The sequence below is a fragment of the Jaculus jaculus genome, chromosome 1, assembly GCF_020740685.1.
Source record: "Jaculus jaculus isolate mJacJac1 chromosome 1, mJacJac1.mat.Y.cur, whole genome shotgun sequence".
In the NCBI taxonomy this organism is placed as follows: domain Eukaryota; kingdom Metazoa; phylum Chordata; class Mammalia; order Rodentia; family Dipodidae; genus Jaculus; species Jaculus jaculus.
The window spans coordinates 287,399,409-287,424,202 of NC_059102.1; positions in this window are offsets into that span (position 1 = coordinate 287,399,409).

The following is a 24,794-nucleotide window of genomic DNA, read 5'->3' on the forward strand; positions in this document are numbered from 1 at the left end:
GTTATGAAAAAGTTCAAAGCCTAAGAATAAGTAAGGGGGGGTTAATTGAATTTTATCAGGAGCTCTCTGAAGACCAGCTGGTAAGGGCCCTAGAAAGCTCTTGAGAGAAACTAAGGAGTTCAGTGGGATCAGGTTTGGCCAGGAGAATTTCATCCATATAATGAATGATATACAAGGAAGGCCATCTATGTCCAAATGGATCTATAACTTGGGCCACAAATTTTTGACACAGCATAGGGCTATTCGCCATCTCTTGGGGCAAGACTTTCCATTGGAATCTTGACATAGGGCCTCTAAAATTTACCACAGGCAAACTAAGTGCAAAATGCTGATGATCCTCAGAGTGCAAGGGAATTGTAAAAAAGCAATCCTTTAGGTCAATAATGATTTTACAATAGCCTGCAGGAATTGCCACTGGAGTGGGGAGGCCTGGTTGTAGGGCTCCCATAGGTACCATTGCCTTATTAATTTCTCTAAGATCCTGGAGCAAAATCCATTTTCCAGACTTTTTCTTTATAACAAAGATAGGAGTATTCCAACGAGAGGTGTTAGGTTCAATATGGCCTGTAGCAAGTTATTCCTGCACTAACATTGTGGCTGCAGCTAATTTTTCAGAAGTTAAGGGCCATTGATCAACCCACACAGGTTTTGTTGTTTTCCAAGATATTTTATCTCTTTGGGGTATAGGCATGTTAACAGCCATTAAGATAAATTTTTATAGCCTATTTTAGCATGATTAGTCTTTATAGTAACTGGGATTGGCTCTTTTGCTCCTTGATAATGTCTGGCCAATCCCTGTCCTGTGCCGAAGCCTTGATTAAGCATTTGGCAAGCTACCAACTCATCAGGGCTATACATTATGAGTTTCATTTGAGAGAGGATGTCTCGGCCACAGAGATTAATGGGCAGGCCTGGGACCACATAAGGTTAGACAGTGTCTTGTTTGACCTCTTTGTCCCCCCATTGAATAACTTCAGAACTATGTAAGGGGTTAGAGGCCTGTCTAATTCCTTTGAGATGAGTTATGGAAGCAGTGAGAGGCCAAGATTCAGGCCAGGTTTTACTGGAAATAATTGTGGCATCTGCACCAGTGTCTATAAGACCTTTAAAAGTTTTTTTTTTTTTTTTTTTTTTTTTTTTTATCTTTTAGCATTAATTTAAGAAGGGGTCTTGCTTAAGTAACCTCTTGTGCCCAGTAAATATCTGATGACCCAAAACCATGGGGACCTCTCTTTTGTTTCTGACAGGGTGCTGCCTTATCACTGAGGGGCAATGGTATTATCTAAGCAATCTGTTGGCCAGGAAGTATGGTAATAGGCCCATGAAGGGTGGTGGCCATGAGTTTAATCTCACCAGTATAGTCATTATCAATGACTCCTGGAGAAATGGTGAGTCCCTGAATGGTTGAATTGGCATATCCCAAGATAAGACCAAAAGTGGCTTTTGGCAAGGGACCAAAAACTCCCATGGCAAAGACCTGAGTCCCCAACTCTGTTCTGGAGGCAGAACAGAGGCCCAGTCCTACACTGCCAGCAGTTGCCTGGGAGAGGGCAGAGATATTTTGGGGTGAACCTGATAGCCCCAGGATTCTGTCCGGGGATCATTTTTGGGGTCCTGGGGTAGGCCCCATGTCAATGTTTCCCTGTTTTTGTGGTAAGAGGTTTCCATGGATATCCATTTTAGAATGGCACTCAGAGGCCCAAAGTTTGCCATGCTTACAATGTGGACAGAGGGAGGAAGGAAGTGGATGTGCAGCCTTAGGGGCTGTACATGCTCTGGAAAAATGACGTGGCATTTTACAGTTAAAGCAAGCTTTATTGTTATTTCCCTTTGTAAAGCAATTTAGGGTGGCTCCTATGACCAGCCCAATGCTGCAAGAGGCAGGGTCCACATGGCACATAATTGGATAAAATCAGAGATACTTTTACCACGGTGGAAGGGGCAGATGGCTGCCTGGCAGGCCGAATTGGCATTCTCAAAGGCGAGATGTTTTATGAATTTATTATCTGTTTATTCCCTTGCCATAAGCCATTCTGCAGCCTCAGTGAGGTGACCAATGAAATCGCTGTAATGCTCATTAGGTCCCTGACATACTTTAGCCAAGGAAGTTACAGCCGATCCTTTAGATGGAAGATTTTGCCAAGCCTTAAGAGCAGCATATTGGATTTGTGAGCGTAACCAAGGGGAGGATTTTTCCTGGTCCTGATTAGTATCAAAAGGATCATTGCCCAAAAGTTTACCTAGTGTCCAGAACTTAGAAGAGGATCCAGTGGACGCATTGTGGCAGGCAGCGTCTCAACATCTTTCAGTATAATCAGCCTGCCAGAGGAGGTAATCTCCTCATGTCAGGGCACCTTTGGCAAGCATTTTCCAATCATTTAATGAAAGCCAATTATCACCAAGGGCCTCTAGTAGGGACATGGTAAAGGGAGCAGTAGGTCCATAAGAGGAAACAGCACATTTTAATTCCTTGATAGGTTTAAATTTTAAATGGTGATACTGCTGGAACTTGATAATAATATTTTTGTTCCTGCCTGGCTAGCTGTCATCACCTGAATCAGTAGATTGTTTAGAGTGCTTATCACCTTGAGAGTCTTCCTCCCCTGAATCTGTTTTTGTCCCGCTTGACTTAGGTGGTGAACAGGTTAAAGAATTTGTTCCTGCTTTCACTTCAGTGCATATTATTGGAAACGCATGAACAGTCTTGGGTTGTTTGATTTTAGCTTTGATGTGTTGTATGGAGGCAGGAGAGGGAGAGTGGATTTCTAAGAATAAATCATGGAGTTGTTTAAGCAAGGTGGCCTTTTCTTTTTTAACTGCAAGAAGAGTTTTTAGTGACTGGGCTTCCCAGGAAAGTTGGTGGGTCGCCTGTCAAGTGACTGTTTCTAAATCACAATCGAGAGTTATAGGGGCACAGAAGTGATGTGGCTTAGGCTTGTGAAGATAAGGTGGAGGGTCTGCTATGGGGGCTGTGGGAGGTGACCAGTCAGGGTTGTGATACCTGGCAGCCTCACCCTCCAGCTCTGATTCCTCATCTGGGGAAAGAGAGGTATTAGGGGGAGGGGTAACTGCAAATATGGAGAGAATAGGATAAATGGATTTAGCAGCAGGTGGGTCATCCTCAAGCATAGGATTAATGACAGAGGGGCACTGCGAAGGGGGATAATTTTTTCCACCCAGAATCTTTACCTGTGAGCCACCACCTCAGTGCTCACCAGGAGGGCAGGGCTGCTCCAGGGATGAAGCTGCAGCTGCAGCATCAGCAGTAGCTGCCGTGAGGGGATCCTGATGGCTGGAAGTTAGTTCATGAATGGGAGGGGTTTGGCTAGGTTTAAGGTTATTTTTAAGAAAGAATTCTCCATCCCTAACAACTTTTGAATCATCCAGTTGGCACTGGTGCACCTGGTATACATCATTTATTAAGTACCAATAGGAGAAGATCTGAACTGGGACTTTTTCAGGCCCCAAAGTCCTATAGTAGTCTTTTAAACAATCTCCCACTCTCCCCATCCTTTTCATCAATGGTACCTTCCTGGGGAAACCATGTACATAAAGCTTCTAAGAAGAAGAAAAAGTGAACAAGATCTTTTTTCTGAAATTTTGCACCACAAGTCTTGTGGAGTCTTTATGTCCATGGATGAAAAGTTCCTGTTTACTTAGGGTCTGTCCCATGATAGAAAAGGAAAGAGTAGAAACGGCAAGACCAGAGGGCAATGTTCCCAGCTGGGGAACCAGCATGGGAGATTCCCCAATGGGCCTGACACAAGCCTGCCCGCAAATTTAAGAATCTGGCAGTCGCCCTAAGGGCATTTACTGGCCGTTGCATAACCGGTTTTGGTGGTTGGCAGAGAGGCTAGATAGGTCTTTGCCAATGCAGGCTGTCGGGATGTGCACAGGGAGCTAGGGGCCTTCAGCCAATGCCAGAGGGTAGCCCTGGCCAAGTGGCCCCCGTTGCCCTGTCGCTATGTTACAATTCCATGTGATGGCGCCAACTGAAAGCAAAAGAAGGAAAAGAAGTTTACAAAGAGCAACAAAGAAATCCTGCAGTTCCTGTGTCTTGCAAATCTGACTGAATAGTCTTTATTTAAATGGTTTGCCTAGAAGTCTGCATCGCTTGTCTTACCTTAGTTGGGATCTGTATCACAGGTGGGCTTCTGTGGTGATCACAGTGAGAATCTTCACTGGCCAATGAAGCCGCGATTCAGTGTGGATATTCACTCGCCAATGAGGCTGTGATTCAGGGAGAGGAACGACCATTTACTCGAGCGACATTCAGGTTTTCCTTCGTACCTTGAGCCCCACATTGTTCGCACTTGCCCGGGCCAGTGGGGGAACAACAGAGACCTGAAGGGAAGTAACCTGAATAGGAAAGGCAAACAGACACAAGAAGGAGACCAAGCTAGGTGTTTGTCAAGGTCTCGCAATTTCTTTGTTTCTTTATCAGTTACCGGGAGCACCAGGGGAGGCTATCACCCAGGCATAATGGTTTCTTCATTTCTGGTAATAGATCATTAGATGAGAAAATAAAAACTTAACTCACAACATGGCAGTTTCTGTCAACATGGCTAAGGTTAGGCTCATAGCTCCCAACAAATACCCATAAACCCCCAACAATACACTGCCTCCAGTAGGTGTTAATTCCCAAATCTCCATCAGCTGGGAATCTGGCATTCAGAACACTTAAGTTTATTGGGGACACCTGAATCAAACCACCACACTTTTCAAGGGAAAAGATTAGGAAATGACGTTTAGGACAAAGGAAAAGTAACAGTTCTCTAACAGCCATGTGAGTATCAACTAGTTCAAGGAGGTCTTGTCTTTCTGACTTGTACTTTGGTAATTACTACCTAGACAAGCTAAATTACCAACTAGAAAGTACTACTTAGCATCCTTACCCTATTCTATTCATGGGCATTATGTTGTAAAATCAATTAAGAATGTAATTATAGTGAAAATAATAAAATATCAATTATGCATTATACATTTTAATGAATAGTATTCTTTTATCATCACTCAAATTTTTACAGGAAAATCAAGAAATATAATAAACTATTACAAGAATTGCTGTTCTCACAAGAATGACTATTTTAATGGTTTTATTACATATGACAATAAAATTTAACTTAATTAGAAGTATTTTTAATTATGTTATAAATATTATGCATTTTAAAGATGTTCTGGGTATAAATATGATAAATTGATTTACAAGTCAAGATCAGTTATCAATTTTTAGAAAAAAGTAAGGAATAGATGTTTCAGGTACACAGGGATCATTTTAGAACTAAATTGACTTACAAGTCAAGATCAGTTATCAATTTTTAGAAAAAAGTAAGGAATAGATGTTTCAGGTACACAGGGATCATTTTAGAACTAACTATTTAAGAAAAAATGGGCTGGCTGGAGATATGGTTTAACAGTTAAGGTGATTGCCTATGAAGCCAAAATCTCCAGATTCCATTCCCCAGGACCCACATAAGCCAGATGCACAAGGTGGCACATGCATGTGGAATTCATTTTCAGTGGCTGGAGGCTCTGGCATGCTCATTTTTTATCTTTTTATCTGTCTTCCTCTGTCTCGTTCTCTTAAATAAATAAATAAATAAATAAATAAATAAATAAATAAATTACACAGATGTTTATCATATTTATAGTTCCATTACACTTTATCCAAGATAGTTCAAGAAGTAGTGCCTGTTAAGGCAAATTTGTGTTTGACTTTGAAGGAATTGTTACTTCAAGGGGTAACATGAAATAAAGGAGGATAGCATGTCAAGCTTGGGGTGGTCCATTCCAGTTCTCTTAGATATTTATGACTGTAAGAAATAAGAAATATGTTATTAAGTCAAATGACTATGAGAATATCATACAACTGTTCCTGTGTGAGGAATTATAAAATAAACTACAGGTGTCCTGAATTTATTTTGTTATAGAGTTAATGGCTAGTCAAATAATCACTATATACAAAGGTCAAAATGAAAATTCATCACCAAATTATTTTTTGTTTATTTGTTTGTTTGTTTGGTTTTTCTAGCCTAGGCTAACCTGGAACTCACTATGTAGTCTCAGGGTGGCCTTGAACTCACGACACAGCAATCTTCCTACCTCTGCCTCCTGAGCGCTGGGATTAAAGGTATGCTCCACCACACCCAGCTTAATCACCAAATTCTTTTAGACACATTTTAAATTCTTTTAAACTGCACAAAATCTGCACGGTTTAGTATGGGAGGTGCACCTGTGACAGCCATAGGTGTATGGACAGAATATTTTCATTTTCATAAATTGACACATTTCCATACTGAAAGATTTATACAACTCTGAAGAAAGTCTAACTTTTTGCATTTTTAGTAGAGCTGTGGAAGTCAGGGATTTCAAAAGTCTTTCACACAAACCAGAATGAAAGCAGAATACAAAGAATGTAAGTAGTTAGACTTAAAAGAAAGAAGTTCTGACTGAATCATTGGAGAATGACTTCCAAGGTTCCTTTACCCACACTGTATGATTCCTGGGGTGAAAAAAAATGTATATGCATAACCCTCCAGTGTTCTATCCATTGCAATGTCCAGCTGAGATCTTCAAAATGAATACTAGCTTTATTCTGGGGTGTTCTCCCTCAGACTTAGATCTGAGCAAAATATAATGATGGCAAACTATTACCATATCGCCATTTACAACTTTAATCCTCATACAAGGATTCTCGAGAGGAGCAAAGCTAACAAATGCACATGTGTCACATATTACTATGTAACTATAAGAATGGTTGGGCTGCGTTCATTCATATGATATGATATTGAGTACTCCAACAGTGGCTATCTGTATTAGTTAGTTGCGATTGCAGTGCTGTTGTGCAACACTTGGCAAACTTTCAAGATGTCCTGGATTGACTTCCAATACCACAAAAGAATGAAAAATTCATGTTACTTTTGGGTTGGAGGAATGGTAACTGGTAGAACAATTGTCCAGTATATATGAAGCCCTAAAAAATCATGTAGAAGTGATATAGCCAAGAGAAATATTTTGGACTTTTTTCATTGTTTCCCTGATTTTCGTTTTTTTACTTGTTCATAAATTGGTTTGGTAAGATAATTATTCTTTTCATACGGCAGCCCCAAATTTCTCTAAAAATGTTATAACTTCCAAATGATTCATATTTTATATAGAAATAAAAATTTAAGGACATGAATAGTCTATTACATATAAAATTTTTATATAATAAATGAACAGTATATGTAAATAGATTATGTTGAAAAAGCCTGATCAAATATGTCTGTCAAAATAAAAAAAACTTTAGATGGGGCTGGAGATATGACTTAGCTGTTAAGCACTTGCCTGTGAAGCCTAGGGACCCCAGTTCAAGGCTCAATTCCCCAGAATCTATGTATGCCAGATGCACAATGTGGTGCATGTTGGCTGGAGGCCCTGGCATGCCCATTCTCTATCTATCTATCTGCCTGTTTCTCTCTCTGTCTGTCACTCTGAAATAAATAAGTAAACAAAAATAAAGTAAAATAAATAAATAAAAAATAAGATGTCCATATCTACTGTCCTTAGAGAAATTTTGCAATATATAGGTATGCGTGTTTGTGTGTGTGTGAACTGTTTATTTTTTGAATAATTTTGTTTGTATCATATAACTATAAAATTATGTAATTATCATATGAGGACATAAAAATGTATGTGTCAAATACTGAATTTCTTGCAGACTCATTTGTATAGGAAGGTGGAGTGATGAAATGATCATTTAGCTCACTATGCTGGAAAAGCATTTGAAATACTCTTCACCATGAGAAGTGTAAAATCATAAGTATTTATTTAAATTTTAGGCTAGTGTTCTTTCTATCCAAATTAATATTACCAATAAAATAAAGGTTATTACAAATTATATTTTTACTATAGTAGTTGTTCTATAATCACACAAAAGATAACAGAAAGTGATAACATACATAGACATAAGTCATTTAAATAAATGTGGGTCATTCTAGTGTCACCTCTAAGAGATGTAATTAGTTAATTACATTAGTTTGTAATTAATAATTAGTTAGTAAATAATAGCTTACATGTGTAGAGATATGGAGGGCAGATATGAAAATAAACAGTCTTGTCACTCAAAGTGCTTAGTACAGAAGAAATTTGGTGCCAAGATCACCCAGATATTATAACAATCAAACAATTCTTCAAGACTTACAGGATGCCTAGGAAAAAAATTAAAGATCACCATTATCTTGTTTTTAGGAGATATAAATTTCATTGTCTAACTATGAGTATGGTTTTATGAATATCACAAAATAAATTAGTTTCTATGTCATTTTATTAGGTGATCATTGTCCTCAAAGTTACACTAATAAAATAGGAAATACTAATGTCACTACTAAAAGAAAACATATAAAGAACATTTAATTTTAAAAATAATTAGAAAATTATAACTGAGAAGATAACTTCATCAAGAATGTTTTATCTAGATCTCAAAAAGTGCAAATTAATTATTAAATCAAAAATTTCAAGAAAACCTTCTTAATTGTAAATTAATTTATTTCTAAGGAATAAGATATTGTGAATTTATACAGGATTACTTTTGAAAAAAATGTTCTAATAGTATTAGTACTTATTAGTGAAAACATAGTAAAAAATGTTCTAATAATATGCAAAGCTTACAGAGAGTGAAAGATAAAGCCTCCTATGGAAAACACAAAGTTTCAAAGTCTTTATCCTAGATTCAGTAGTTTTGATCTGTTTGAGTCTCAGAGTCTAGAGGCTTAGCCAAGAGGCAGTTGGATCAAAGCCTGTCTTCCTGAACTATATCAAAAAGGGAATGGTTAATCGTGTTTGCTAAAAACAGGGAAGCAAGACACCAATAGCATATATCAAACTAATAAATATGAAATCACTACATGAACATGCTAAGATATGTTTTTACATTTTTTAAAATTAAGGTTCATTAATACATTATTTTAATACACTTTGGAAGCTAAAGCTAAGTATGGTTCAGTTCTATGGGATTATTTTAATGAAAATTATAAAATGCTTATATGTGTGCAGACATTATGAATATTATTTTCCATCTTGAAATAAATGTCTTTTATCAAAACTGATGGAGAATATGTTTTCTAATAATAAAATGTTCAATTAAGTCATTGAAAAGAACACTTACAAATAAAACTTTAATTTAAGATCCTATAAAATTTCCTTTGATTTAATTGTCAGTAAGTTTACATAATGCATAATGTTTAAACTTTGGGAGTTATTATTCACAATTATAGTGCATTGATATAAAATCTTATCATTCCATGTAAGCATGTAAAGCAATTATTTAGTTCATATACATTACTTCAACTAAGATGAAAACCATAACTAGCGAAATACATTTTTATTTAACTCTATAATTAATACTGACACAGTATTGTTATATTTGAAGTTACCTATTATTTCTTTAAAATAATTATAAAAGCACAAGGAGTAGAATATAAGATTAAATTAACTCACTAATAATTTAATCAGAACTAGAATGCTATGCTTATTGATTAAGACAAATTTAATGTCTGCTAGTATTCTTCTTTATTTTTCTGTGTCTATCGGATGCAGAGTTTACAATTTTGTGACAATCTATAGGTTGTCTCTTTAGCCTGACAATTATTTTCTTTCGTGTTTAAACCAGTAACCAATAAAATGCAAATGAAAATAACAATATCATCTCTCACCTTTAAAGTGGCCACCTTGTATGTCAGAATTGTTCCAACTCAATAAAGCCATTCACCTATAACTAATTCTTTAAAATTTTAATAGATAAAATGTGGTTTTACAATTTGAGTAGAGTATATTATATTTACTTATTTTAATATATACACACACTTTTAAATTTATGAAACTTATCACTTTTATATTTTGGTTAATTTCTTAGATTTAATTAAAGATTTTTTACTGTCCAAGCAAGAGCCTGTTTTGTAGTTGCTCTTCCTTAAGTGGCTCTGTTGTCTAGAGTAGTCTAAAATTTGCTGTGTATCCAAGGATGACCTTGAACTCCTAATCCTGCCTCAACCTTACATATGCTAGCATTACAGTCATGTGTTATGATGCTCACTATAGAAACATCTATTCTCCATATTTTACTCTTTGGAGAATTGTATTTCAGCTTTATCTTCAAGTGATATTCTACTACTTTTGTCAAATGTACAATACTTATTTATTTTTCTATCAATATTCCAAATACATTTTTCCACAATGTTCCTTTGCTTTTCAACAATTCAGTTGTTTCAGAGCATATTGTGAGTCCAAAGTTCTATGTTGTTCCCTAACTCATGTATTTTCCTTATTTCTGTTTGTATGGCTTTAAGCTAACATATATATATATATATATATATATATATATATATATATATATATATATATATATATATATATATATAAAATTTCCTTTGGATTAATAAGAATGTATATATATATATGTATAAAATTTTAAGTGATATTCTTTTTATTTGCTAAGCTTTTAGAACTAGAGAATTGATGTTCTCAATAAAAATCTCCATATGTTTGCCAAGATTTCTTCAAATATTTTCTCATATTTCACACACTCTTACACTCCCATTCACCTCATGATGAGTTTCCAAATTATGTTGCATGTCAGTGAGTCTTTTGTTATTTTCATTTATTATTTTCCTCTATTCTGTATTTTCTGAATTTATTTATTTCTTTTTTGATTTTTATTAGTAGATATGGACATATTTTTTATGTAAACATCTAATGGATTACATAGTGTCTTACGTTTTATAAATGTTTCCCCATTTTTTATTTGATATATTTTGTGTTCAGTTTAATGTAATGTCTGCATTATGATCATAGATGTGCACTTCTGCTATGGCCAGCCTTTATGCGTTCTAGGAATGTCAAAACCTAGCACCTTATGTTTGTGCATCTCCACAGACCATATTTTTATTCTGTTTTTCCTTATTATTTATTTTTATTATTAGATATGGACATATTTTGTATGTAACCATAACAAGTTGGTACCATTCTTTCCCTCCTCCATGCCCCTTTTCTGAAGAGGCCTTCCTCATTGGGGATGAAGTCAACCCCATGGGTTTGTGGGTCATGCATTGTGGGGGCTGGGGAGGCAATGTCTCTGTGTAAAATGTCCCAACTTGTGGCTTTAACAATCTTTCCACACCCTCTTCCATAAAATTCCCTGAGCCATGCTGGGAGCATGTCAAGTTTACTTCAGTGATGGGCACTTAGGAGCATATAGATGTCTGGTTTGTTATGTGTTGACTGTTCTCAGTATCTTTATCCATCACTCTTGTGCTGATATCAACTTAACTAAGAAAGCGGAATTATTGCTCATTTCCCCAATTCCTTTGTGGTTTCAGCTGGTGAAGGGCTGGAGTGCTCTGGGTGTTTTTTTTTTTTTTTTTTTTTTTTTAATCTCCTCAGGCCCAGTTCTCATCTGAAAAAAAGAAGCAGATTCTCCAATGGAGAGTGAAGTCAGCACTGGATAAATGGGATAACCATTATTAATTTAGAAAGACTTATAAGAGTCTAGACCCTCTTACAGTCTAAGGTTAATGGGAGTTTGACAATGGAAAGCAGAATCATTATCTGGATATGATGCTGACTTGTTTCCCAGTTCCAGTTGTGGGTTTCTTTCCACTGAGCAGATCTGTTAGCCAATCCAAGAGCAGTTCATTACCCACCATGTTTGTGTGCCACTATTGTACTTGCATGTCCCAAGAAATCAGTCTCTGCACTAAATGGGAGCGAGCATCAGATAAGGACCAATGGTGTTTTTTATCTTCAGCAGTAGGGTCTTACCATTACCCTCTGGTGGAAAAGCAAGTGTGCTGACAGAAGTCTGTTTTAGTTGTGTTGGGAGATCTAGTAAGTCTCTCTGATCAACAGCTCATTGTGGATGTAGACCACATCCTGGTGCAGGGATTTATAGGCCAGAGCCAAGGGGAAAGAAAAAAGAAAAGACAAGAGAAGAGAAACAGGAGACATTTGAGGTTAGGTTTGTCTCACTCTCTCTAGGGCCTTCAATACACATGCTCCCTCTAAGGTCCTCCTGAGGGTTCCACTTCCAGGATATAGGATTCTATGGTACCAGTAAAATTTGGGTTCAGTTTTGTGTCCACTCCACCCTATCCCTTCCCCCAACTCCTACACTCCCTATTGTTTGAGCCTTGAATGCTATTCAGTTATCTCAGCAACTTGGGCTGATCCAGGTTAGGAACTGCAGATGAGTGAGTTCATGCAACATTTGTGTTCTGTGATTGTGTGAGTGAACTTAGAATGATCTGTTCCAAGTTCAACCATTTTTTTCTACAAATTTCAATGTGTCATTATTTTTCCTTACTGCTGAGTAGAATTCTATCGCATAGATATACCACATCTTGGTTATCCATTCATCCAATGATGGGCACCCTGGGTTGATTCTAGTTTTTAGCTATTATGAACTGAGCAACTATAAACATGGTTGAGCAAATATTTCTGAACTGAGATGTGGATCTTTTAGGGTAAATGCCCAGGAAGGGAATAACCGGGTCTGTTGGTAACTCTATATTCATCCTTTTCAGGAGTCTCCAAATAGATAAGCAAATGGAAATAAAATGTGGGTATTACTATATTAATATCTGATCAAATAGACTTCAAACAAAAATTAATCAAAAAGGACAAAGAAGGCCACTTCTTACTCAATGGAATGATACAAGAAGAGTACAATATAATCATAATATATATTCACCAAACACAGGGGCACCACAGTTCATAAACAAAATCTACTCAATAATAAAACAGAAATAAACACCCACACCATCTTATTCAGAGTCTTCAATGCTCAACTATCATCAATACACAGATCATCCATGCAGAAAATCAACAGGGAACTAATAAAGCTCAACAACACCATAGAACTAGACCTAATGAAAGTCTACAGATCTTTTCACCCAAACTCTTCAGAATACACATCCTTCTTAGCTGCCCATGGAACCTTCTCCAAAATTGACCATCTATTAGGCAATAAAGTATGTCTTCATAAAGTTAGGATAATTGAAGTAACTTCCTGCATCATGCCAAATCACAATGCTTTAAAGCTAGAAATTAACAACAACAGACACATCATGAACTACATCAATTTCTGGAGACTAAATAACACAGTTTTCAACAACGGTTGGGTTGTGGAAGAAATCATAAAAGAAATTGTAAAATTCCTAAAATTCGATGATTATTTTCTGAATTTAATAATTTCTACTAACATGTTTTCAATACAGGCATTGTTTCTTTGTATGAATAGTAATTTTTGTTTGAAAGTTCAGTATCTTACAATAGACAATAATAACTCAGAATATTTAAAAGTATTTTTAAATATTACCTCTTTCTTTAACTTGTCAAGAAAGTATAGACCCAGTCTCTCTCACTAATTTAATTGCTCAGGAATTTTTTCAATCTTTTTCATTGTGTTTCAGCCTATCTGCCTAACACTGTCTCCTGTACATGTATTTCTTATTATTCAAGTAATGACTTAAACAAAGATTGTGGTAAACTCATCAAGGCTTCTACCCTCTGCTAACTAATTAGCTAATTATTTTGAGAACTCATTGGAGTGTTTGGAAAGTTCACAAGGTTTACCATGCTTTTACTTTTCACTGAGTAATCTACTGTCTCAATATTCTGTGTACAATTTGTTAGCTTATGAACATTGTATGGAGAACTCTGCTAGGCCCTTTGTTGGCTATCTTCACTCTACAATTTCAGGTTGTAATGAGAACTGAATGCTTCAGCTCTGAAAGCTGCAGGTCTGCCATAAAATTTCCTAAAATAAATGGTCAATTTTATCCACCAAACCTTTGGTCTTCACCTTTTCAGTCCAAACCAAATATACTTCCTTCAATAAAGAAAGCTACTAGTTTTCAGGGTCATTGTCGTGCAATGAAGAAATAGCTGTTGCCAGAGTTTGGAGAGGGCAGGAAGTTCCAGATGCTCATTTTTTCAAGTACCCTGATATGTTTCAAGCATAAAATGCTTCTCCATTTGGTGTCTCCTCTGAAAAATGGCCAGGAAGTTTTCAGTGCCCAGATAGTTGTTTTCATAAAATGTGTTCAAGCCTTAATATATTCAGAGGAGACCCATCAACCACCTTATAGCATCCTTATTAAAGGTGCTCTGAACTGCATGCCTCTGGGTTTTGTTTTTTTTTTTTTTTTTCTATTGGGAGGTGATGAGTAAAAAAAAAAGAAAAAAAAAGCCTTAAGGTTTGAAAGCAAATGTATCCTTTTTAAATATTTTCTTAAGATTTTTGGTAAATTCACTATTGATAATTTCATTAAAAATATATTAAAATAATTAATAAATCACCTGTCAATTGTTTTTTTCTGACATCAGAATTCAAGCAAGTAGCTATTTACAGGCATAGCTATAACTTTCCAATATACAGTTTGCTATTATTAAACAAAAGATATTAAGTGGGAACCAACATTTTCCAAGGTGTAACCAAAACCTTTTAAAATAAAATGCTTACTTCATCTTCCAAGTTGCTATTTACTTTATGTGTATGTGTAGGGGTGTGAATGTGTGTCACTACACATGGTAGCAGATGTGAAAGTATATGTGTGATCATTCATGTGGATAGCTGAGGTTAATATGACATCTTTCTTTATTGATACACATTTTATTTACTAAGTGGATCTCTCTTAGGTTCAGCATTCACCCATTCACCAAGCCAGCTTGATTCAGGTATCCCTTGTCTTATCTCCCCAGCGCTGGGATTAAAGGTGAACCACAATGCCTACCCTAGGGATCTGAACTCAGTTACTCATGCTTACACAGTAATCAGTTTATCAACTGAGCTATCATCACCCCAAGTTACTTCTTATTTAAAAATTAGGCTTTTAGGGAACTATAATAGATGTAAATATATCATCTTATTTTCACTTATTTTATATGAAAAATAAAGTTGAATGGTCTACAGGTAGTATTAAATATAACACTCATATATGTGTTACATTAAATGATGGACAGAAACTACAAGGAAATAAGAGGGCTTTCAAAGGCAAAAGCCACTCTTTCCATGTTTTCCCCTGACATCATGAAGCATTCCCCTGAGACAGTATACCTAAATAAAATCTTTCCTCCCATCAGTGGCTTTTGGTCAGGTGCTTTGTCCCAGCAATGAGGAGAGAAACTACAATCTCAGAATAAGAAATTATTTATTGGATGAAATTCCAATACTTATCCAATACTTATCAATACTATAATTCCAATACTTACCAATACTATAACTGAAGTAAACATACAACATCTCATGTAACTAAATAGCTTCTGTAAACAAAGGACTGAACAGAGGCATACTCTTCAGAATGCAGGGGGATAATTCTAAACTATATACCTATAAATGGGTTAATAAAAGAATATATAAGGAACTAGAACAACTAAGTAGCTGGATGGGGATGTAGCTCACCTGGTTGAGTTTTGCACAAAACCATAAACCTTATAATCTGGGAATTCAGAAGAAGCATAATAAAGAGGGGTTCCATCAAATAGGAATACAATGCTGAAGAGGGTAGTATGGAGGTGATTTGCTTTAGTCAAGTAAAGAGCAGCTCATTTATATATGTTTAATTAAATAAAAAGGGAATATGTAATTCCTGACAAGTAAAAATAGTCAAGTGGTGATAATTAGTTGGAAAAAAATCAGGGGCATGTATACAAGGCAAAAAAAAGTTCTAAATGATGTGTAATGTTGGAGCAAGTAGTGCTATTGTATATCATGAGCATAAAATTCAGAGATTCTCATTTTGAATTAAAAAACTGTGGGTTTTCTATTTTGAAATCACTTTTTTGATGTGGATATAAAAGAAATAAAGCCAAAACCCTTATATAAAAAGGTTTAAATGTAAAACTTACTGTATTTAAAATGGAATTCTGAACAATTGCCAAAAGAATGTTCACAAAAAACACCCTTGTAAACTTGATCTGATTGTATGATCTTAATAACCCAGCAGCTTAATAAAAAAAAAAAACAGGATTATGTCATTAGAAATATAGAGAATAAAATAAAACTAGATTTTATTTATTTATTTGATTTAGTTATCATTTATTTAGTTTCTCTGTGTGTATATGGGTGCAGACACACATGTGGAGGTACAAAAACAACTTTCAAATCAGTCCTCACCTTGCATTTCACTTCTGTTGGGGCATTAGGATTACTGAAGGCTGATACAGTTCCCAGAAATTACATGGGGCTGGGGATTTGAACTACAGGACTCTGAGATGTGCTGAAAGCACTTTATCTACTTTATCTACTGAGCCATCTCTCCACCCCAGAAGTTACATACACTGAGCAGTAAAATTTCAGGTTTCATGCCAAGTAGTAAAAATAATAGTATGGAACCTATCTCCTATCCAACAAGGTCATCTAATTATACAACTTTTCTAGAGTAAAATTCATTGTGTAAAAAGGAAAACAGAAGTAAAAGCATCCTCAATTAATCTCAATTAATAATTTATAGTCAGAGGACATTAAAAATATTAACTAAGATAATGGGGTCTGTTGTGAAAGACCTAGTTCTTGAAATATGGAAGGCAAAACAAAAATAGATATATGTGTACATGATAAACTAAATTACAGTGAGAAATATCTTTGGGGAAATAAGAGACCTTTTCTTTTTTTTTCTCTTAAATAAAAGTTTATTGGCTTTACACATATTTACAGTTTGTGAAATCAGCATATATTTCTGGCTTGAAGTTTTGCTAGCATTTTCTGTGGAAAGAGAGAATAAAAGTTAAATTTAGCTCTTTAAAAAAAAAAGTATGGGGCTGGAGAAAGGGCTTAGCAATTAAGTGCTTGCCTGTGAAGCCTAAGAACCCCAGTTTGAGGCTTGATTCCCCAGGACCAACATTAGCCAGATGCACAAGGGAGGCCACGCATGTGGAGTTCATTTGCAGTGGCTGGAAGCTCTGGCACGCCCATTCCCTCTCTCTTTCTTTTCTTTTCTTTTCTTTTCTTTTCTTTTCTTTTCTTTTCTTTTCTTTTCTTTTCTTTTCTTTTTTTTTTTTTCTCAATTTTTATTAACGTTTTCCAGGATTATAAAAAGTATCCCATGGTAATACCCCTACCCCCCCCCAAGTTTCCCTTTGAAATTCCATTCTCTGTCATAGCCCATCCCTATCTCAATCAGACTCTATTTTATTTTGATGTCATGGTCTTTTCCTCCTCTTATGATGGTCTTGTGTAGGTAGTGTCAGGCACTATGAGGTCATGCATATCCAGGCCATTTTATGTCTGGAGGGAGCACGTTGTATGGAGTCATATCTTTCCTTTGGCTCTTACATTCTTTCCGCCACCTCTTCCGCATTAGACCCTGAGCCTTGGAAGGTGTGATAGAGATGTTACTCAGTACTCCAGTCACTTCTTTCTAGCACTATGATACCTTCTGAGTCATCTCAAAGTCACTGCCATCTGAAAAGAGAAGATTCTCTACCCAAAATGAGAGTAGCATTAATATAAGGGTATAAATATTAAGAGAAGTGTTTACTGGGAAGTTTGATAAGCATAGTATATACATTTTTCCAGACCTCAGCAGATGTTACACCCCTAGGGCTCATGACTACCCCTGTTTTAAGTTTTCAGTATCAAGGATGTGTTTCCCCCCATGAAGCGGACCTCCAGTCCAATTGGAAGGCAGTTGGTTTCCACAATGACAGATGTGCCACTATTGCACCTGTTGGCTCATTTGGGATGGCTGGCCAATTATAAGGCTTGCAGGGTCCACTGTTGAGTATCTTCACTGGTGGTATCTCTTTCTCCCATTGAACTACATGTAGAATGGCTTCTTCCAGCTTTCTGTCAGCTGATCTACATGGGGGAGGTTATCAGCTCAGTTCCAACAGGATTTCTCAGTGGCCTTGCAGCCCAAGTATGTAAAGTCTTCAGCAATAGGGTCTTACCATCTATTCCTGGTGGGAAACCAAGGGCCTCAACAAGGGCCTATAATGTTTTGGGGGCATCAGGGACCTCCCTGGCCAACAACTCACTGAAAGGTATCCCATCCCTGGCACTGAAAATTTAATAATAACAATCTATGGCTCCTGTGTGTTCCATTGTCCAAAAAAGTGACCTTTTCAATAAGTAGTAATAGAACAGTCCCAGGCAATGAAAACTGTAGGAAAATGGACAGACTTGGAACAGATCATACTTTGCAAACACAGAAAGACAAACACTACATGTTCTCACTCACCTGAAATTCCTAACCTGGATCTTCTTGAGTTGCTGGCATACCTGATAGGCAACTGTAGAAAAGAAAATAGTGATGGAATGGTTAGAGGGAGGGAAAGCAGAGGTTGGGGGAAAATAAACACAAAACTAAATACAAAATGAAATGGTACCATAGAAACTTTTATACTTGAAGTTAGACTAAAAGATTTATCCCTCAATAGGAGTATGGGGAAAGCACCTGACATAAAGGGTCCTAGGGAGGATGGGATGAAGCTTACTTTTAAAAAGGTTTCTGGCTGTGGCCCATAACTCCCAGTACCAGAAATCAGTTGCTTCCCACAATGAACTGTTTATCAGAGAGAATTATGAGGACCTCAAAACAAGACAGGATTTTGTCAAAGCACTTGATTTCCCACCTGAGGTAAGAGGCAAGACCCTATTGCTGAAAACACCATATGCTGTTAACCCAGAACATGGCTGGAATCTGAAAGCCAGCTAGTACCCAGACAGTTATCCCACCTAGTGCTGGAAATTACTACATGAGCTATTGGGGGGAAAGTGGCCAACAATGGTGTGAATAAGCATAGGTCTAAACTGCTTAGAGGCAACCAGCCTGACAAGAAGTACACACTAGTGAAACAGTGGCAAACAGCCTTGGTGGGTAACCAGTAGCTTGCTAATTGGCTAAGAGATCTGCTCAGTGGAAAGGAACCCATATCTGGAACTGGGAAACAAGTCTGAATCCTATGGAGATAATGATTATGGGGCTGGAGAGATGGCTTAGCAGTTAAACGCTTGCCTGTGAAGCCTAAGGACCCTGGTTCGAGGCTCAGTTCCCCAGGACCCACATTAGCCAGATGCATAAGGGGGCACACGCATCTGGAGTTCTTTGCAGTGGTTAGAGGCCCTGGCATGCCCCTCTCTCTCTCTGCCTTTCTCTCTGTGTCTGTCTCTCTCAAATAGATAAATAAAAAAAAAATTTAAAAAAATTATGCTTTCCAGTGACAAGCCCCACTAGTCTTTAGTTAAAAGAGGGGATAAATCCATCAAAATTTCCCTAAGTTAATCATGCTTATCCCATTTAACTTATGTTGACTCCACTCTCAATTAGAAAATCTGTTTTTATTTTTTAGAAGGGAGCAAGACCTGAAGAAATAAACTACCTGTTGCACTTCAACCAAGACCTAGCTGAAACCACAGAGGAATTGGGGAGATGAACAAGAGTTCTGCTTCCATGATGAGCTTGTCAATAAGCACCAAGGTGAAGGAGACAGACATGGAGGATACTCAACACCTACCAAAGTAGAGATTCAGAGGCTCCTAAGAGCTCATCACTGAAGTAGACAAGTAGATGTAAAACAAACCCATGATGGCTCAGGGAATTTTGCAGAAGAGGGGATGAATGATTCTAAGAGCCACAGGTTGGGACATCATACCCAGACATTTTGTCCCCCTTGAATACCTGACTGCTGCTTTCACTATGCATAAACCACAAATCCATGGGGAATACCAGCAATCACAATAAGGAGGACCCTAACTTCAGAAGGGCCAGGGACAGTTGAAAGGATGGTACAACACATGATGTATTCATAATAAGTATGTCTTTAATATTAAAAAAAAGTTATAGATACCTTTCTGACAGAATTTGCATATAAGTCCCAAATGGCAGACCGTAGGGTAAAATTAGTATTGTATGACTTATTAATATAATTGCAGAAGACAGTCTATGAAGTTTGAGGTAAGAAGTTTGCTCAAATGCAGCTAAAATATTCATGGTATCAAAATCATCAGAGAGTACAATTATAATAAGATTGAGAATGTTTCCACATGCAAGAACATCATAAATAGAGTAGGGCAAACAAGCTTTAGACTTGCACAAGGTTGGGTTTCACTTGTTTACACAACAAAGGATGATCTTGGGAATATAGGCGTAACTACAGAAAACAAGAAAATGTCAACCTAGTAAAAAGGATGGAAAAATAATGTAGATGAGCATTTCATTAAAAATGTTAAAGAAGACTGATATATTTATCATGTTACTAATCATAAATATGATTTATTCACCACTACTGATGTGTGAACAAAAAATGGTTAACAAAGTTAGAAAGTAATAAGGATTGTGAAGTAAAAGAGCAGAAGCAGAAATCACCTAAATTATGTATATAACATGGTGTCATAGCAAGGAAGAGTGAAGATTAGCACAGCCCACATGCTGACACTGACAAATTTTGATTTTTATTCTAGAGGCTTTTTTATTTTTGTTCGTTTTGTTTTTGTTTTTCGAGGTAGGGTCTCACTCTGGCCCAGGCTGATCTGGAATTAACTATGTAGTCTCAGGGTGGCCTTGAACTCACTGCAATCCTCCTACCTCTGCCTCCCAAGTACTGGGATTAAAGGCACGTGCCACCATGCCTGGCTTGAGGCATTTTTGTATGTGTGGACTAAGAGATGTGCATAAGCCAATTGAGGCCATTATGTCTTCTGCTGGTAATATACTATTCATTGATAAAAAGAAAAAAAAAAACTGACCAATAATTGTGATATATCTATAAGACAGAATTCATTATAGAATAAATGTGCTATGTAAATGTATAGACAAATATAAATGAACCATATAATCATAAATCTGTGAAATAGTGGATCTTAAAGAGCAAATATAAGAATTTGATTTGATGATATAAAATAAGCAAAACTAAACATACTATTGCCTGAAAATATATTGCATATTATAAATATACATATATAATATTTTATATATGTATATATATTACATATATATCATATACATAATATATATTATATATAATATAATATATATAATACATAGATATAATATACATACATATACATATACATACACACACACACACACACACACACACACACACACATATATATATATATATATATATATATAGAGAGAGAGAGAGAGAGAGAGAGAGAGAGAGAGATAAAAGTCCAAAACTATGGTTGTATTATACGAAAGGGCATGGAAGTGTTCAGGGAGGTACAAATTATAATATTACCTTAATTCTTAAACAGGAAGTTTATATTATTTATTAACTATAGCTATATTCCAAATCTTCCATTACAGGAGTATATTTAATATACTATTAATAGGGTGAATGAAAAAAATAGAAGTTTAAGTACATTAGTGGAAAAAATTTTGACCATGGTGTATTTAAAACGTCCTTAGAGAGTATATTGCCCTGCCTATTTGCACCTGGATAGTTGAGTCTAAGAACTTCTGACTTCTATGATTTCTTTCATCATTAAGTAAAACTAGATTTGGCTCAAATTCTATCTGAAGAGAGGCATTATGCATGTGTAGGACATGTCTTGAAACTCCCTTTGTGTTTGTGATTGAGGCTGATTTTTGCCACAATGACTAGCAAGTCATTGCCATTGGTTGGACATTTCTGTGCCCTTGGTTTCTTGTTCTTATTATGACTTTATTTTTCTTTTATTGACATTCTTCCATGTTTAAATACTTCCACTCAGATGTTCGTATATTTTTATTTTCACCAAGGTAATATTTAACATAATTACACATCATTTTACATTGTGAAAACCCCTTAACTTTATTGAGTCTCTGAGGTACAGGGTCATATTGTCTGACTATTAATTTATATCCTTCTTATTTGCTTAAAATCTTTGTTATTAATAATTTTCCAAATTATACAAAATATTTTTAGAGCTTTTCTTATCTGTCTTAAACAATTTCAGTGTTGGCTAATTCCCTCTGCTTTGCTGATCATTTGCTATGGTAATGCCAAGGTTTTGTATGTGTAGAAATTTGTATCTCTGAAATCTCAAATATATAGTAAAGCTATTCTGCCAAATAAATCTCCCAAACAAAATATTTGCAGTTTCCTTTTCTCTTAGAATTATAATAAAATTTTTCAATTAACTTATATGGAATAGAAATCATGGTACATTGTATAAGGAATATAATTGCATTAAAAAATAAGCTGAACATCTCTTTGCAAAAGAGAAAGAACCTCATATATTTTTTTGCCTAGAATCCCTAAAACCCTCGTAACACATTGGTACCCAGAATTACACTAGACACATTTTCAATCATAAAACATTACAGATTTCCTCATTTCCTATAGGAAGATAATTTTGGTGTACCATTGACTTTGTTTATTAAATTGAATATGTGTGCCTTAACTCAAGGACCAGACAATATGGAAGGTAGGGCTTGAGAAGAGAGTAAGGATGGGGTATGAACACAAAAGTGAACCCAAATGGAAATGGTACCATAAAATCCTATATTCTGTAAGACAAACTGAATAGTTGAACCCATATCAGCACCTTAGAGGGAATACATGAATCAAAGGACCGAGGAGAGGGTAAGATGAAGCCTAACCTTGATTTTCTTCTGTTTCTCTCTTTTTTTTTCTTTCATTTTTATATTTTCTTCTTTCTTTTCTCTTGGTACTGGCTTGTGACACCTAGAACAAGGATGTGGTTAACATTTACAAAGAGCTGTTTATCAGAGAGACTTAGAAAGTTTCCCAAAAGAAGACAGACTTTTGTTAGAGCACTTGATTACCCACCGGAGGTTAATGGTAAGACCCTACTGCTGGTAGAGAACATGGAGAGAACTGGCTGGAATCTGGAAGAGAGTTAGTCCCCAGACAGTCAGCCCATCTAGTGCTAGAAGATGCCACATGAGCTACTGGGGGAAAGTGGTCAATTTCTGTCCAAGTAATTCAAGGTCTAAGCTACTCAGCAGCAAACAAACTGATGTGATGCTCACACAACTGCAATAATGGCACACAGCCATGGTGGGTAACCAGGTGCTCTTGGATTGGCTAAAAGATCCACTCAATGAAAAGGAACCCATAGCTGGAACTGGGAAACAAATCAGAATCCTATCCACATGAGCCTGCTCTCCAATATCAAGCTCCCACAAATCTTGGGCTACAACAGGGCCTACAACAATTAAAGTCTCTCTAAATTAACAATGGTTTTCCCATTTAACGTGTGCTGACTTTACTCTCCATTGAATAATCTGCTTCTCTTTTTCCGATGGTTGCAAGACCTGAGGAGAGAAATGGCACATTACTACTTTACCAGGGCCCCCAGCTGAAACCATGGAGGAATTGAAGTAATGAGCAAGAGTACTGCTTTCTCAGTGAACCTGATATCAGCACAAGGGCGAAGAGGTAGACACTGAGGACACTCAACTCCTACCAAACCAGAGATACAGAGTTACAGAGAATCCTAGGAGCCCATCACTGAAGTAGATCTAAAATGAACCCAACATGGCTCAGGGTATTTCATGGAAGAGGTATTAGATTGTTTGAGCCACAAGTTGGGATATTACACACAGAAACATTACTTCTTCCCCATAACTGATGGCTACCCCAAGAATGCAGGACCCATAATCCTCATGGGGATAACCAGCATCCCCAATGAGGATGGTGTGGAGGCAGGGATGAGGATAAGGATGGTACCAACAAGTGTTGTTTACATACTCAGTGTGTCCATAACTTATAAAAAATAAATAAATAAGAAAGAAAGAAAATGCAAAAGATAGTTTATAGAAGAAAGGATAATAAGAAGAATTAATAAAATTCCTAAACAAAAAAAATGAGCCTTATGAATTCTTTTCAACTCAAAAACATTTTTAAACATTAAAACTAGTCCAAAGAATACCACAGACTGACTTTCCCAACCTTTATTTTGTTGTCAGTGGGACTGATGGAAAATGGAATGTAAAGGGACACAATAAACCTTGATAAATATCTTCCTGTGCAGCCCTTGCCATTAGGCACACATAATAGAGACCACCACTCATGTTGATCTTCCTGACAGATAAAGGAGAAGTTCCAGGAATTGTTACCACAGGACTTATTGCAAAATGCAGGTGTTTTCTGTTACCTAAGAAATGAGATAACCCCCTTTGCAATGCACCATGTCTTTCCTATATCTCTCTGTTTCTCAATACCTTTGTGATTACATAGCATAAAATATTTCTTGCCTCAGTTCCACCTAAGTTTGTATTTTAACTTACATCCTGTTTTTACAATGAATATCTTGTGGTTTTCTCCAATAAAAGCTGACACTTCCAGCAGTTCAGGGCTGCATCAGGAGGTCCCAACCTCTGGGATGCAGACCTGGTGCACCAGCTTTGTTTTTTCCTTTTACCCAATAAAAAATTGCCTCACATCCCACAAGTCAATGGTATTACTTGTGCGACAATGGATCCCATAACATCTTGGAGGTTTGCACTGGATCCACATTTCAAGACCTCCCTCTCTGACTCTGTGGCAAATGAACTGGGGAAGGACCCTAATCTTAACCCAAGAACCAGATCTCCATCCATCTGCATGTTCCTGGTTTTAGAGTTGGTAGCAAGCCATTGACAGGGAACTTTTGCCTAAGATTATCACCCCCCTTCTTTACTGGGTAATAAATATTAGGAGGTGATTTTTCAATTTTTTTTTTTCTGTTTTTGCCCACTTTTCTCAGTCCAAGAGGGAAGCTGGATGCAGCATTAATTCTCCTGGACAAGGGATCAAGGGACTGCCCTTGACCCTCTCTAGCTCTGTTCGGGGATCTCAAATGGAGGTTTGTTTCTGGTTCAGTT